This window comes from Protopterus annectens, chromosome 6.part0 (genome assembly GCF_019279795.1).
Source record: "Protopterus annectens isolate FY-2018-M chromosome 6.part0, PAN1.0, whole genome shotgun sequence".
Lineage (NCBI taxonomy): Eukaryota > Metazoa > Chordata > Ceratodontiformes > Protopteridae > Protopterus > Protopterus annectens.
In genome coordinates, this window is record NC_056737.1 from 1,898,509,608 (window position 1) to 1,898,526,702 (window position 17,095).

The 17,095-nt window shown below is 40.1% G+C and overlaps 1 long non-coding RNA gene across 1 annotated transcript in view; it reads right to left on the bottom strand.

Annotated features, from left to right (window-relative positions):
• LOC122804123 overlaps positions 1–10,200 on the bottom strand; it is a 34,254-nt gene extending 24,054 nt beyond the window's left edge. Inside the window, exon 1 of the long non-coding RNA XR_006365189.1 lies at positions 10,097–10,200. This is a non-coding gene — a long non-coding RNA (uncharacterized LOC122804123). The remainder of the gene's footprint in view (positions 1–10,096) is intronic.
• Between the last annotated feature and the right edge of the window lie 6,895 nt (positions 10,201–17,095).

The window sequence follows — 17,095 nt, forward strand, 5'->3', positions numbered from 1 at the left end:
AACATTTTCGAATGGCTACCTTGACTATACTAATAATCATCCTAAACATATTCTTAAGAATATATATAAGGGTCAATGTATACATGTAGCTAGAATGACCTCTGATTACAACAAAATGAAAGATGAAATAAATAATATTAGAACTATGTTCGTTAACAGAGGATATCCTCTAGCCATATTAGATGACACATCAGCCTATGTTATTAATGAATGGGGTAAAAATTTTCACCTATTCTTGGTAATGAGAATTTTAATACATCAAGTACTATAAATAAAGTACAAAATGAATATAACAGAGTTTGTGTTCTTACATATTCCCCATTCGTAACTGATATTAAGAACATTATAAAGAAGCATTGGAATATATTGGTAATGGATGATGAACTATTAAGTGTCATTGGTAGGGATCCTAATTTTGTGTTTAAAATGGGTATGAATATTAAGAATTTATTAAATACATATAATCATAATAATATGGCAACAAATATGCATACTAAAAAATGTGGGCAGTGTAAACAATGTTTTGCTATTAATGAAGCTGTAGGAATTAAACTGGATGACATTAATAAGACATATGTACGGTTCAGAAAGGGAAATTGTAACAGTAACAATATTGTCTATTTAGCCAAGTGTTATACATGTACTGTACTTTATATAGGGAAAACAGAGAGACAACTGAAAAGATGTATTTATGAACACCTATATAAAATAAAAGTTAAAGACACAAAAAATGCCTTGTTTAGGCATATAAACAAATATGGTGACAAACATATGTTTACATTTGCAATTATTGATCAAGTACATATATCAGCCAGGGGGTGGGGGGGGGTAATCATAAAGCACAGTTATGTAAAAGGGAATCTTTCTGGCAAATTGTAACTAATGCCACAAAATCTCCTGGTATTAATGATTTTATTTCCATCAAACCAGTATTACAACTGTTATAACTTTATAACCAATGTTTTTTTTGTGCTTGTTCGTGTTGGAATAAATTTTGTGATACTTGACCGGGTCCTGTTTCACTCGTATTGTCATACATAGCGGAGACAGTTGTTTTGTCTCATTTGTTTTTCTTTCTGTAGTCGTTTTGGTTCTTTTGGTTTGTTTCCAGTATAATTGTGCCTGGGCTAGCTCAGTCTGTATATTTATGTTTTCCTGTTATCAAAGATTAATTGTTAATTCCCTCCTTTTAGAGGCAAACAAGACACAGGTTACAGAAAGCATGATTTTGTTTCAGAAGCTGGGCAAGTGCCTGCTTAGGTAACCATAAATAAATACAAGGCTAGCAGACTTGGTGGGCCATTTTAAGCCAAGTCAATTTTCTTTCTAAAGGTGGGGATCAACTTTTGTACTTTGTGACTGGGAGGTAAACTCCTTAACCATTATACCAATCCCCACCTCCCTGTAAAGCTTGTCTGTTTCTGTTTGTTAACTGATCAGTCTGTAACATGTTATATTCAACTAATATGCACTTACTGTCAGATATGATAAAAGACTTAGCTGCTTAATAAACAAACTTATTTACCAGTCATGCAGTTACTTATTGATAATAGATTAATGCTTTGCACTGCATTATGATGGACATTACCTGTGATCTTTAGAAAGTTATAAAGGCCTCTACTGAATAGCACTTAAACAACACCATGATCCTCTGACTCCAAAATGGGTGATGTTTGCAAACAGCAATTACACAATATTTCTGCGCAATAATTACTACATATCTGAATCATAGTTCATTGTTAATCATTTCTTCCATTCTGCTTTATTATCATCATTGTGAAATTATAAAACCTGGCTAGGGTTGGTGGTGACTGTAGTTGCACAGCATAATGCATCCGAGATAATCCAAGTGCAACTAACTCTGGGCAAGACTGCAATCCAAATTGCAGCTTGCTACAGACCCCCCACCATGCCCCAGGATTCCCACTCCTCATTTCTTGATACACTGGAAACTATTAGGGTACAACCTAACACCCTAATAATGGGTGTTTTCAACTACCCCACCATTAACTGGGAAAACTACTCATGTACCAACTCTTTTGCTCAAAGTTTTCTGGAATTCATAAATTCCAACGCCTTGGATCAACTTATTCACAGCCCCACCAGGGACAGCAATATCCTAGACCTGGTCAGTACCAACATGGGAAACCCGTGTCCCACACCAGAGGTCAATTCCTCGTTGGTCAGATCTGACCACAAGCTAATCAGCCAAGACATTCACATCCCGCCCCCACCCCCAATTAGGGAAACCACCATAAAAAACTTCTCCAAAGCCAACTTCACACTTCTTAAGACAGAAGTGGCAAACTTCATGACACCCATGCAGACGGACAATAGAGGTATGACTGCTGAATCCTACACAAATGCACTTTATAAGCACTTACACAAGTGCATGGATCATGCTATCCCTAATGGAACCAAGATACTATCCTCCAAAAAAAGGAAGCCAATCTGGTGGCCCTCTGCCATAAACAAACTCTACAACAGAAGAAAGAAACTGTTGCAAAAAAGAGTAAAATCCCATAACTGGAGGAACTCCCTGGTCAACCTCAGTAAGAAGCTGAGATCCCTCATAAAATCCTCCAAAGCTAGCTACGAAAACAAAATTGCCACTGACTCTAAAGACAACCACAAAGCATTCTATAGCTATGTCAAAAATCTCAATGGCAACACTCAGATCTGCTCTGAGTTACAGCACAATGGCACTAAATATACAGAATCAACTGATATTGCCAACATCCTGACAGATAGGTTTAGTGCTAACTTTACCCCCCTCTAACCCCCTAGAGGGCCCATCTCTATACCGGAAGAATGCAAAGTTCCTGTATTCATGGCTGCACAGGTAAAAAACACAGTCTCCAAAGCCAAGAACACAGCATCCATGGGACCTGACAATATCCCAGGCTGCATTCTACATGAATTACAGAATGAACTGGCACCCTACCTAAGTACCATGTTCAATCATAGCCTCACCTCAGGCTTTGTGCCCACTGAATGGTGCACCGCGATGGTTATCCCACTCCACAAAGGGAGAGCCACAAGGGACCCCGGGAACTACTGCCCCATTAGCCTTATGAGCCTGGTCTGCAAGGTCATGGAACGTATCATCATGGAACTCATAAAAATAGAATTGGTAATCTCCAAACTCTGGACCCTACCCAGTTCGGGTTTGTAAAATGCAGATGATGTCTCCTAAACCTGAGTAACTTCTTTGAAACAGTCACCAAAGTCATAGATGAGGGTAAGGTGGTTCACACAGCTTATCTAGATCTCGCCAAAGCTTTCAACACCATCCTCCACTCTGGAATTATAGATAAGCTCACTAAACTAGGTATAAATCCCTATGTCACAAGATGGGTTGCCAACTGTCTCATGGACAGAACCCACACTGTGAAAGTAACAGACTCCAAATCTGACTTCAGACCAGTGACAAGTAGAGTACAACAGGGTTCAGTCCTGGGTCCTCTCCTGTTTGGTATCTACTTCTCTGAAGTACAGGCTAACACAGAAGGTCTTTGGCTAACAAAGTTTGCAGATGACTGCAAACTAGGAGCCATAATCAAAACTCTTAACCATGTGGACATCCTACAAAAGTGTCTCACTGAGACAGATGCCTGGTGTCAAAGCCAAGGCCTGAAGCTCAGTGCCAAAAAGTGCATTGTCATCCCCTTTGGTAAAAACTCTGTACCCATGAACTACCACATAAGTGGTAGTCTACTTAACACCAAATGTGTGATAAGAGACCTTGGGACACAGGTGGACAGTAATCTCTCCTTTGATAATCACATCACCACAGTGGTCATGAAATCCTTCTACGTGGCTCATCTCATTACAAAAGGTTTCTCATCCAGAAAAAAAGAGGTCATTATTCCCCTCTGCTCATCATTCACTAGACCCATTATAGAGCACAACGCCCCTTTTGGTATGTACCTCACAAGACATCTACAACAACTGGAAAGGCCACAGAAATACCTCACAAAGAGGATTACTGGCCTCAAACAGATGCCCTAGGCAGACCGTCTAAAAAAACTCCAGCTTTACTCCATCGCATATCACTTACTCAGAGGTGATCTCTGCCTAACATACCAAGCTATGTCAAACCCAGACTGTTGGACATGCTCCACTTAAAGAAATCCCAATCACTCCAAGCTACATGCTCTGGGGACCTAAACCTTGTCACCACAATAAACAGAACATGCTGGAGAGATAGATTCCTGCCCCAGAGAATTCCCATACTCTGGAACAGACTACCTATCTGTGTCAAACAGAGCTCCTCATTAGCACTTTTCAAGAAAAATCTTGATGATTGGATAGGAAATAGGAAATTCACCCCAGGGATCACTTCTGTGGCTCTGCTCAACAGGAGCACAGGAAAATAATTTTCTTGGGTGGCGAAAGCCAGGGTACCTTTTTGGCTAGGCTTATATAGGCCCTAGGGCCAATAGCCTGGTACCTACCTATGAACCTATGAACCTATTATATGGCTAAGCAAACTGTGGCAGCACTGCATTCAGATTAAGATAACTGCCAAAGTCTAGAAGATTTAGGATATTTGCCTGCAAGTGTTTACATAGGTATTTTGATACCTCAAGTAGACTCCAAAGCATTTTTCTTCAGGTGGATAGCAAGTGTTGGAATGTGACAGGCAAGAAACAGGTAGCTGCGAACATATTTTTGGAGTATAATGAGCTGGCAAACTTTAAAAATTCCTTATACAGCACTCTGCTAGAGATACTGGGTGAGCAGATTGGCTTAACTTGAAAGATAAATTCATTTTATTGATTTCTTTACTCTTTTGAATTACAAAAAAAGCAATTACTAGTAAATGAAAATCAAAGTCTACACCAACCTTACTACAGATAGTTAATTGGGATCTTTACAAAAGGGCAAACTACATAGGAAAAATGGGAATTGTGGGAACAATATATGCAAAGCAAGAATGAGGTTTAACAGGCAGGGTTTGAATAAGCCATATAATGCTTAATTAAGAATGACTGGATAGACTAAGTGATGTATAATGTTTGCAACTACAGTTGTTTCAATGGTGTCTGTGATGTATACTGTTTGCAACTAAAGTGGTGTCATGCTGTTTATTTTTCATTTGTATAAATATAAGATTGCCTATGCCATGTGTGAAAATGTAATAAAGATGTTTGTGGGAAAAAAAAGACAGTCTGAACATTTGAAGAAAAAAAGAAAGATAACTGCCTTTAGGGGACAGCACTCAAATGATTTACCTTATGCACTCACTTCAAACCCTGTGCAAATGTCTGAAAAATCCCCCATCCCAATATACTACAAATGTAACCCTATGACTTATAAGGGTCAGTGACCCCATCTAAAAATAAATAAATAAATAAATACATATATATGTGCATACATACGTACGTAAATAAACAAAAACAAACAAACTATTTTTTTAAACAATTAGACATCTTTTCTACTTGGCTATGAATGTATCCTGCAGGTAGTATTCCTGCCATTTTCTTTATACCTCTTCCTTTTTCTGCTGTTACTGTCTAACCCTTTGGAAATAGTAACTGTCTGGAGTAAACTAGAATAACCAAGGATTTAAATGTATTCTAATAATGTCTTGGGGTTGCCCTAGATATTCATACTGTAAAATGATCTGTAAGTGTATGACGTATTATTGTAGTGTGTTGCATAGTCTTCCCATAATTTAAACTGTAATACCTTTCTTGTTTATTATAAACATTTTTGTGTGGTGGTGGTTGTTTATATGTGGAGCTTTTCTCCCCGGGCCTCTACTGAAAATGGAAATATATCCAGCTGGCCAACAAATGTAAGATAAAAAAATAAATAAATAAACAAGTACTGATTCCTTCTGGATGAAGAGAGACATGTAGTCCAAAAGGTAGACCATACGTTTAGAAACAATACAGTCAATTTTATTAAATGTACCAACATTAGTATTTTTTCTTGTGCTCCTACTTTTCATTTCAGTTATGGATTTTCAAGATGAGTTTTGAACCTTCTTCTACACTGCAGTTCTCATCTAAGGTATACTGACATGATGCATATTAGCACTGCATTATTTAATGCATGGTGCATTGTAAGTGAATACCGACAAGTTAGTAAGAACAACTATATAACCTTAAAGGTAACAAAACTAATACACTTCTTCGATTTATTACTTTTACTTTTACACTAAGTGCTGGTGCACCAGTTCATTATTTAAAAAAAATGTTTTACAGTGACATACAGCTACTCACCTTACAAATGGGCTTGCAGCTGGCATCAATCAAGCCAAGATGCAGAATGTTAGCTAACGATAAATGGAAGGGTAGAATGCTAACATGGCAGGCAGCTACACTGCACTAGTAAAACATGGCCATCATTTTCTGTACAGTTCTGTGTATGCAGACTGTTTTTCAGTCCTTCATCTTGTCATGCCTAGCTTTAAAATCAAGGCATGTTGACACTTATCTATAAACAGCTGCACTGTCTGAGAGCTGAGGCACATTGTTTCAATACCACAGCTCCCAGATCAACATAAAGAAAACTGGGAATATGTTATTAAATAAAAAGTTCATTAATGTTGTACAGAATCAGAATTTCTTACACACCTCTGTACTATACAACTCTATACGTTCCTTGCACAATGGATGTGTCACGTAACTTCCCATGCCCATAATATACATAGGTTATCCAGAATCATGTCAGTCCAGCTTTGTGGAAAAATGTTTTGCAGTCTTGCTGGTTTCATGGAGTACTGACTACTCCTCCACCAGCTTTGGGTAATGGAGGAACTGTTAGTAGAGTGGTAGAAGTGAAGCCATCTCAAGGTAAGGTTTGTCAGAATCCTGTGACAAGACTTTCAGCTGGGCAAAGGTCCAGCATTACAACACTTAGAATTAAGGACTCAAGGACCATTAGCTTACCTAGAAGGAAGCAACCACTGCGGGCGTACTGTGAGGCACACTCAGACTGGGTCCTGTGTGGTGAGCATTGCACAGTGCTTTCTCACATATAGGGGTGCAATTGTAGGCTCATACCCCTCCCCCCGGATGATCTACAAGTTACATCCAGCTCTCTATTCACTTTCATTAATACGTAGCTTACTGGGCTTTGGAAGGACAAGATGGGCTAACTGAGAAGAGGGGTTCATGGTCACAATATGAGATGGGGCCGAAACCTTTATTAAAGGAAAGAAAAAATATGTGGCTACAACAGGAAAGACAAAATGGTCATCAGGAACCAAAGTCAGAAAAAGCTATAGTGACCTGCAAAAAAAACTATTATTTTATGATTTTTTTATCATTTTATGAAGTTTTAAAGAAAACAGATGAGGAGATGTTTGTCTTTAAAGTCTGTCACTATTTATGATAGCTATTAATTATCCAGGTACTTTCAGTAAGGCAGCTCAGTAATATCATACTATTTTGTACACTGGCATTGATTGGCCACATACTCTCAGTAAGGCAGCTCAGTAATAGCATACTGTTATGGTACACTAGCATTAATTGGCCACGTGCTCTTAGTAAGCCAGCTCAGTAATAATCATACTGTTATGGTACACTGGCATTGATTGTCCACGTACTTTCAGTAAGGCAGCTCAGTAATATCATACTATTTTGTACACTGGCATTGATTGTCCACGTACTCTCAGTAAGGCAGCTCAGTAATATCATACTGTTATGGTACACTAGCATTAATTGGCCACGTGCTCTTAGTAAGGCAGCTCAGTAATAATCATACTGTTATGGTACACTGGCATTGATTGTCCACGTTCTCTCAGTAAGGCAGCTCAGTAATATCATACTGTTATGGTACACTAGCATTAATTGGCCACGTGCTCTTAGTAAGCCAGCTCAGTAATAATCATACTGTTATGGCACACTGGCATTGATTGTCCACGTACTCTCAGTAAGGCAGCTCAGTAATATCATACTGTTATGGTACACTAGCATTAATTGGCCACGTGCTCTTAGTAAGGGAGCTCAGTAATATCATACTGTTATGGTACACTGGCATTTTGTTAATCTTGGAAATGTGGTAGAACAGTGACAGACTAGGATACCCAGAAAGAACAGCATTTCATATACAGAAGAGGTCTCTTTTCTGTTAACTCAAGAATCAGAGAAGCAACTGAACATAATTAGACACAAAGTCGCACATCAGGAACATATTTGTTTTGAAAGCTAACATGCTTTTCCTGGGGTGAAAGATTGCAGTCCACTATTTAATACGTTATTACAAACCTCTTTCTTTAGGGATGTATGTATTTATTTGGTTGTTTGCTAATCACGGTAGAATACCGACCCACACGGATCATTTTCAGGATCAGCCTGAGGGAGGTGTGCGTGGGTGTGTGTTTGCGTACACTTGTGTGCACAAGCATATGTATTACATATAAGCAATACAGAGGACAAAGTGGACAGTGTTTCCTTTTGTTGACTCTTGATGCATTAAACAGAGAACCCCCCCAAAAAAAAAAAAATCAAGTACCCCCCCCCCCACAACGTCGTCGCGCGCGCGTGCGCACACACACACAATCTGGAAAGTATTTCTGCACTTAGAAAATGTCTGTTCCGATTTTCTTACTACAGCTGTATTTTATTTTATGTTATTATTTTTTTTTGGGGGGGGGTTACATAGCTTAACTAGTTTTTGTGTTTTTGCTAGGCAGAACAATCACAACTATATTTTCTAAAAGTAGAAAAATGTAGGCGCTCATTGTCCACCATAAGACGACTACATTGAAACTACGGGGACTTCCAGGATGTTTGCTTCATAATTGTGCAAAATGCTCCTTGAAATGGTGAACGGCAAATATATAGTAGCAGGCATTATAGTTACACGTTTTATTTATAAAATGAATATCATTAAAAATCATCTTCAGTTTAGATATAGAAACTTAAGACAACACTTTTCATAGTAGACAACAACATGCTAGTCAGTTTCAGAAATTTGAATATGGCAGGTGATGACTTTACCTATTTTAAACAAAAAAGGACATCTAGATAAAATGCAAGATGCATTGTACTCGTGTGAACATGTAATAATCAAGATGGATTTGTTGACTTCACCACACACGCTAACATTATTAACATTATCTTTATGTAGATAAAATGCAAGAGATATTGTACTCGTGTGAACATGTAATAATCAAGATGGATTTGTTGACTTCACCACACACGCTAACATTATTAACATTATCTTTATGTAGATAAAATGCAAGAGATATTGTACTCGTGTGAACATTTAATAATCAAGATGGATTTGTTGACTTCACCACACCGACACACGCTAACATTATCCTTATGTGTTGTGTTACAAGGCACAGATACCCCCCCCCCCCCCACACACACACACACACACACAGTTTCCTCGTATGATGACAAAGTACATTGTATTAAGAGAACAATGAGGGGCTGGTAGTCCACGTCACAGCCGTCCAACAAGGCTTTTTCCAAATTCCTTTCCTTTCCGCCCCCTCCACAAAGGAAAGTACACGTCAGTTCAATGATTCAGCACTCAGCCGCCCTTGGACAGCATGTACAATTTCAAGTACAAGTCCTAAAGTAAAGTTTAGTTTTGGGCAGATATATGGTATCTGTGATAAGACGTCGTGTTAACGATCAGGAAATCTCAGCCATAGTGCCAAAACAAGCTAGAGTTCCTTCCACTATAGACTGTCCGTATTAACCACCACCCCCCAAACAGTAAAAGTGAGTATGAGACTTGTGATTTGTAAAAGTGTCACTATTGAGAAACAAGGTATGCATTCAAACTGGCCACACAAAGACTACAGCGACTGATTACAAAACCGAAGCTGCCATATATTATTGCACACGCAACACAATCTATATACGTTACATTCCTTGTATAAGTCTCGCACAGTACAAGACACAACTGTCTTACTTTCTAAGAAAATCAGCTCTTCATACCTGAGTAAGCTGGTGGCCGCCACCACCCTACCTGACTGGAGTAATTACATTCCTCAGCAATTGGGGGGATTACTGGACTCAGGCGCTGAGGTCAGTCTGTAGGTGTTACATTCTGTATGCCCACCTGTAACGCTGTGCCCACTTAGCAGGCTGAAAGGTGCCATCTTTATTTTCCTAGTACTCACCTGTGATCACTTAAGTGCCTGCCACTGCTCTTTTTCGGTACTCCGATGCACACTGGAACCACGTAGGAATGCATCTGCTGCTGCCTTAGGAGCAGGTGTGCCGACGTCTGGCTTCAGGTGTGCGCAGGAATGTCTATTTGTGAACACAGTGGGCGGGGGAGTCCTGAAGCGGAGGGGGTGGGTGCTCGAGGATCCTGGTTTGAAATGGGGAGGCCGAGGTGCTGTTTATGGATGGGTAGAACTTAGTCAGGGTGGGGTGCTTATCGTTAGATGCGACTAGGCTGACTGCCTGTCAGGGTGGAGTAGCAGAGCAGGTGATATACCCCAAGCCGGATCCAGTTACGGATGTGACAGCGTGGCTGGCACACATGTCCAAGTCACTACTTACTGGCACTTGTATGTTTATGTGTGTGTGCGTGGGCGCGAGTGTTTCCTATCAGTGTGGCAGCATAATGAGATATTGCTTTCCAAAGATGAAGCAAATCCTTGGATTTTTAGCTCCTGTAATCCGCACTGTCATTCCTTACTAGCCCAACGGCAGACAGCGCTAGAGCTCTTTGCCAAAAGGCAGGGTTTTCAAACACATATCATTAATCTCTGTTCATCATGGCTGATGAAAGCAATGACAGTTACCATGTACCTTTGTAGGAGGATGGTGATACCATTTTGCCGTACTACTGTATTTTCATGAAAATTTCAAATATTTGGTGCAGATAGATATCGCACCCATCCTTATGAATCCTTTAAACAATTACATTAACCAGGTTATTCAATAAAAATATATAGGACTGGTGCAGGCACAATCTCTTTTCTTCATATGTTCATAGCTTCAAAGGACAACACTAGGCTATTGGCCAAGAGGCCCTTATAAGCCTAGCCAAGAATTTCACCCATTTTACTACAAAGTCAGCACCTGTTTTCCCTGTCCAGCAAGGACACAGGTGGGATCCCAGAGGTATAGTTTCTGTTTCCCATTCAGTCATCCAGGTCTGTCTTAAAGAGGGCTAGTGAGGTCTATTCCACAGATGGGGAGTCGTTGGGACACAAATCTATCCTGCCAAGAAGTTCTATTAATGTCACAGACCAGGTTGAGGCCGTGTGTGGGGATTGCACGGGTGGAGTTTGGCTTACAGATATGCAGCAACTCCATCAAGGCTGTCTGAGATGGCCTTGTATGCCAGATGCAGGTCACCTCTGAGCAGTCTGTATGACACTGAGTAGAGGGACAGGGCTTTTAGCCTATCTGTATAGGATAGGTGTTTGAGACCCTGGATTTTTGTGGTTAGGAACTCCCAACTACTGCTTGTGCTTGTCAATGTAAATGCCGAAGGGAGCATTGTGCTTGATAATGGGTCTGATAAGGGAGGAGTACAGGGATGTTATTACCTGCTTGTTCCTGACTGAAATACCCTTATTTATGAGGAGGGTGATGTAGAAAGCCTTCCGTACAATGGAGGCAACGTGGTGGTCAAAAGTCAGGTTGCTATCAACTTGGGTGCTCAAGTCCCTCATGACTGATTGCGTGCTTAGTACATTGTTATTAATGTGGTAATTTGTGGGCATGCCATTTTCCCCAAAGGGGATAATGATGCATTTCTTAGCATTCAGTTTGAGGCCATGCTTCTGGCACCAGTCATTAGTTTGGGTAAGGCCCTCTTGGAGGATGTTCACATCACTAGGGGAATTTATGACAGTACCCAGCTTGCAGTCATCTACAAACTTTTTCAGCCACAGACTACTAGCTTGTACCTCAAAAAAGTATTTCCTAAACAGTAGAGGCCCCAAGACCTATCCTTGGGGAATGCTGCTTGTTATGAGTCTACTACTAGAGGTGGCTTTTCCTATTTTGACTGAGTGGGTTCTATGACTGAGCCAGTTAGCTACCCATCTGGTAACATATGGATTGATGCCTAGCTGGGAGAGTTTGTCCGTTATGCCCAAGTGGGGAATAGTGTCAAAAGCTTTGGCTAGGTCAAGGTAGGCTGTGTGCACTATCTTCCCCTCATCCCACATAGGAAATGATGGCAGGTACAATACTTGGCTGAATTAAATTCTGCTGCACAAGTTGTTATATAAACTAGGAAAGCCTGCTTTGATAGCCAGCTTTGAATACATCTTAAATGATGTGCTGAATGTCACCCAATATAGTACTGGCTTATTAATGAATGCTCTAAACAAGATTTGCAGCTTCATAGGATCATAGGAGGTTAGTATGATAGCAGTCTTAAAGCCTTTTTCAGGTTAGCCATTCATGCCCCAAATCTCTTGATTATCAATGCTCACTGGCTGAAATGGCTTTGGTATATGGCTGGCAGAGCATAAAACTCACCACTTCTTCCTGTTACAAAAGGCAAACTGCCTATCTGTCATGGGTAACCACCATAATTTCATTTTCTTTTACATATTGCATGATATAATGCCATTCCTAATAACCAGTAAACTATTATTATTCCTAACTTCTTGCTTTGAATGCTTAAATAAGGGGAGACACCCTCAGAAGACTACCTTTTGGCCTAATCATTGGTAAAAACTTTTCCAAAATAACCCTAGCATGCTGGAGCAATCTTGAGGTGGAAGTTCTTAATAAATGTGCACTGGCTGGTTTTCAGCTGCAGGTGAGAGAGAATCATACATAGATGCACAAATTTAAGTGCTGCACAGATGCTGACTAATGTGGAAACACAATGATCTCTTGGCTGAGCCAGTCTCAATTTCTTTTCTTCTGTTATTTTATTTTATTTTTTTTTGTATTACACTTGTCTGAAGTATTTGGCCCTGCATAAATCAGATTTTTTTATTAGTGTTCAATGTTATTACTGCAATGTTGTTAATAAGTTTTACTTATCTATAAATTAAAGTTTCATGTAACCTTTCTGGAACTTTGGTGTTAACGTTTTACACATAATAATTTCAAGAATTCTTCTTTGCATGCGATATAATGTGCACTACTTTTCCACCCTGGCCTGAGTTATGGCTGAAAAATGTACTTGAGCTAGTCCGTCTAAGTTGTTAGAAGCAACAACCAAGTAAATAAACTGGTACCAAACAGAAGCAACATTTTCATCATTACCCCTTCCCTTGTAAGTATGAATGCAGAGGCTATTCATTTGATATAACCCATTTAGAGGCCACGATTCTCTTCCTTCCTCTCTAAGGACCTGTGCAAACTTTGAAAACTTTAAATCTCAGTTGCATTCCTACCTTTACTCTAACAGAAAACGCAACTGCATTCTCCCCACCTAGTCCTATAATTCTCTCTCCACCTCTAAACCCCTCTCCAGCTATGATTACTAGCCTCTAGCTATGATCTATAGGCTACCACACATATGTACATATTGTAAATATCAAATTTGTACCGTGTACCTAAGAATTTACTCCTGCTCTCTAACATGAAATGTAACTGTAAATTGTTCATTAATAATATTGTGTCTGTATCTAAAGGTAATATGTACATAAGAAATTACACCTGCTCTCTAGCATGAAACATAATTGTAAATTGTTCTTCTTTTCTATATTGTATCTGTATCTAAACTTTGTAACATGGGGCTTTTCTCCCTGGGCCTCCACTGAAAACGGGCTCTCTGAGCCCAGTGGACATCCTCGGTCATCAAACTGGAAATAAATAAATAAAATCCTACTGTCATTTGTCAATCATGCATATGAGCTATCAAAGACCTAGTTCTGATAAATATTTCTTACTTATTTATTTAATGACATTTGTTTACCAGGAAAGTCTAACTGGGCAAGAACCCATTTTCAGCAGAGGCCTGGGGAGAAAAGCTCCACAGAATACAAATTACAAGAGTCAATCAGCATCACTCACATTTAAATATACAGTGGTAGGAGAAGTATATAAACATCAGATAGATGTATACAAAATACATACGGTAACTACATTTGAGATAATTAAGAAGGAAAAAATACGGAAGATAAATACAAAGTATGGAAAGAAAATAATGGCAGTATTAGTGGCAGAAGGTAAAGGTTTCCCTCTGCAGAGTCACACAAGAGAGGAAATATTGAGTTGAGCATGTTAAACAGTAGTATGGACAAGTAGTATACAGCTATAGACCCATACAGGCCAGTAAGAAAATCAGAAGTATTGGTTTGAGATGGATTAAATAAGGGAGTTAGCATAAAAACATGAGAATGTATGTAAAAAAAGAAATCTTGTCATTAGTCTGGTGTGGTACAGGAACATAGATTTCCCCCACCATCATAGTGGACCAGAATTCTCATCTTACCCCAATGACAATTTTGCTCTGTGTCTTGATAGTTGAGTTTTTCTGCTAATTACACCTGTGACATCACAGCTGATCTGCAGTGATCTGTAACCTATATCTACCACAGTCCCATCGACCTCAGTAGTGTCAAGCTATGTCCACTGCAATACACACTGAAAGCACAGACACTTCTGGCTTCTCTATACATGTTCAGGGTGAAACTGAGTGCCAGTAGCCCACAGGAAAAAAAAATAACAGCATAACACTGAATGCTTTTTCCCAAAAAGAAATCATTGCAGGTGTGGGTTCTAATTGTGCACCAGCAATGATTGACTTCTTTGGAGAGATTTCTCTCTTCTTAAGTTTGTGCGACTGTGAAGTTGGTATATATATATATATATATATATATATATATATATATATATATATATATATATATATATATATGTTCATGGGGATGGCGAGGGAATTTTCTCAAACACCAAAGGGTGAAGCGAGGATCTTCCTCTGCATAAAACAAGAAAAAAAGATTTTTTTACCCTTTTGGATTTCAGACATTTTTTCATTATTTTGGAATATCAACTTTCAGGAGGTTGGCATTTCATAATAGAACCAATTCTTCTAGTTATGCTCATTATGTATAGGTGCTTCCATCTTCCCCAAGGCCAGCTTACTTCCTTATGCATTTTTTAAATAAACACAAGTAGCATATTTTGTATATGATTTCATAGGTTCATAGGTTCATAGGTAGGTACTAGGCAATCTGCCCAAAGGCGTTTATAAGCCTAGCTGGAATGTGTTGGCTTTCGCAGCCCCCTTAGATTAGTTCCCTGTGCCTCTGTCCAACAGAGCCACTGAAGTGATCCCCAGGGTAAACTTTCTGTTTCCCATCCACTCATCAAGGTTTCTCTTTGAAGAGTGTTAGTGCGGCGCTCTGCCTAATGTAGACTGGAATCTTGTTCCAGAGCATGGGAAGTCTTTGGGACAGGAATCTATCCCTCCAGCACGTCCTATTTATTGTTGTGGTGAGGTTTAGATCCCTAGAGCATGTGGCTCGGGGGGATATGGTTTTCTTTAGGTGGAGCATGTTCATCAATTCTGGGTTGGACATGGCCTTGTATGTCAGGCAGAGATCACCTCTGAGTAGGCAGTATGCAACCGAGTACAGCTGGAGTTTCTTCAGTCGAGCTGCATAGGGCATCTGTTTGAGGCCAGTGATCCTTTTGGTGAGGTAGTTCTGTGGTCTTTCCAGCTGTTGCAGGTGTCTTGTAAGGTACATCCCAAATGGGACATTGTACTCTATGATGGGTCTGATGAGTGATGCGTAGAGGGGCACAATGATCTCTTTTGATCTGGATGCAAACCCTTTTGTGATTAGGTGGGCCACATAGAAGGATTTTCTAACCACTTTGGCAATGGGATTATCAAAGGAGAGATTACTATCTACTTGGGTCCCCAGATCCCTTATTACATCTTCCGTATTTAGGGGGCTATCACCTATGTGGTAGTTTGTGGTTACTTTGTTTTTTCCAAAGGGGATGACTATGCACTTTTTGGCATTTAACTTGAGGCCATGCTTTTGACACCAGGTATCTGTCTCAGTGAGACCCTTTTGGAGGATGTCTGTGTCAGATGGAGAGTCAATTATAACCCCTAGTTTGCAGTCGTCTGTGAACTTGGTCAGCCATAGTCCTCCTGTATTTGCCTGTACCTCTGAGAAGTATATGCCAAATAGGAGGGGTCCTATGACTGAGCTCTGGAGAATACCACTTGTAACCGGTTTAGAGTCAGACCTAGCTCCTGCAACTCTTACCATGTGGGTTCTATCCATGAGCCAGTTGGCAACCCATCTCATGATGTAGGGGTTTATGTTCAGGCTGGTGAGCTTATCTATAATACCAGAATGGGGAATGATGTTGAAGGCATTTTCAAGGTCTAGGTAGGCTGTGTGGACCACCGTTCCCTTGTCTATAGCCTTGGTAACTGTCTCAATGAAGTCCACCAGGTTTAGGAGGCATGATCTTTCCTTAACAAAGATGAACTGGGTAGGGTCCAGTGTTTGGAGGTTCCCAATGTCTCTGTTAATGAGATCCATGATGATGCACTCCATAGCCTTGCAGACCAAGCTAGTCAGGCTTATAGGGCGATAGTTCCTGGGGTCTGTTGTGGCTCCACCTTTGTGGAGCAGAATAACTGTTGCTGTGCGCCACTCTATGGGCATGTAGCCTGTGGAGAGGCTGAGTTTGAGCTTTGTGTTTAGGTGAGGGGTTAGTTCATCTTTGAGCTCATTTAGGATGCAGCCTGGGACACCGTCCGGTCCCATTAATGCTGTGTTTTTGGATTTGGAGAGGGCTGTTTTAACCTGAGTGTCTGTGATTTCAGGGGCACTACATTCTTCTGGTGTGGTTATGGGCCCTTTTAGGGGTGAAGTTTGCACTGAACCTGTCTGCCAGGATGTTGGCGATATCAGTCGGTTCAGTGTATTTTGTGCCATTCTGCACTAACTCCGAGCAGATCTGAGAATTGCCACTTAGATTCTTGACATAGCTAAAGAATGCCTTGTGGTTATCTTTGAAGTCCTTGGCAATTTTTCTTTCAAAGCGAGCCTTGGATGATTTTATGAGGGATCGTAGTTTCCTGCTGAAACTGATCAGGGATGTCTTCTCTTCTTGGGATTTTACTCTTTTCTGTACTAGTTTCCTCCTTCTATTGTATGACTTTTTTATGGCAGGGGTCCACCAGACTGGTTTCCTTTTCTTGGAGGAGTGAGTCATGG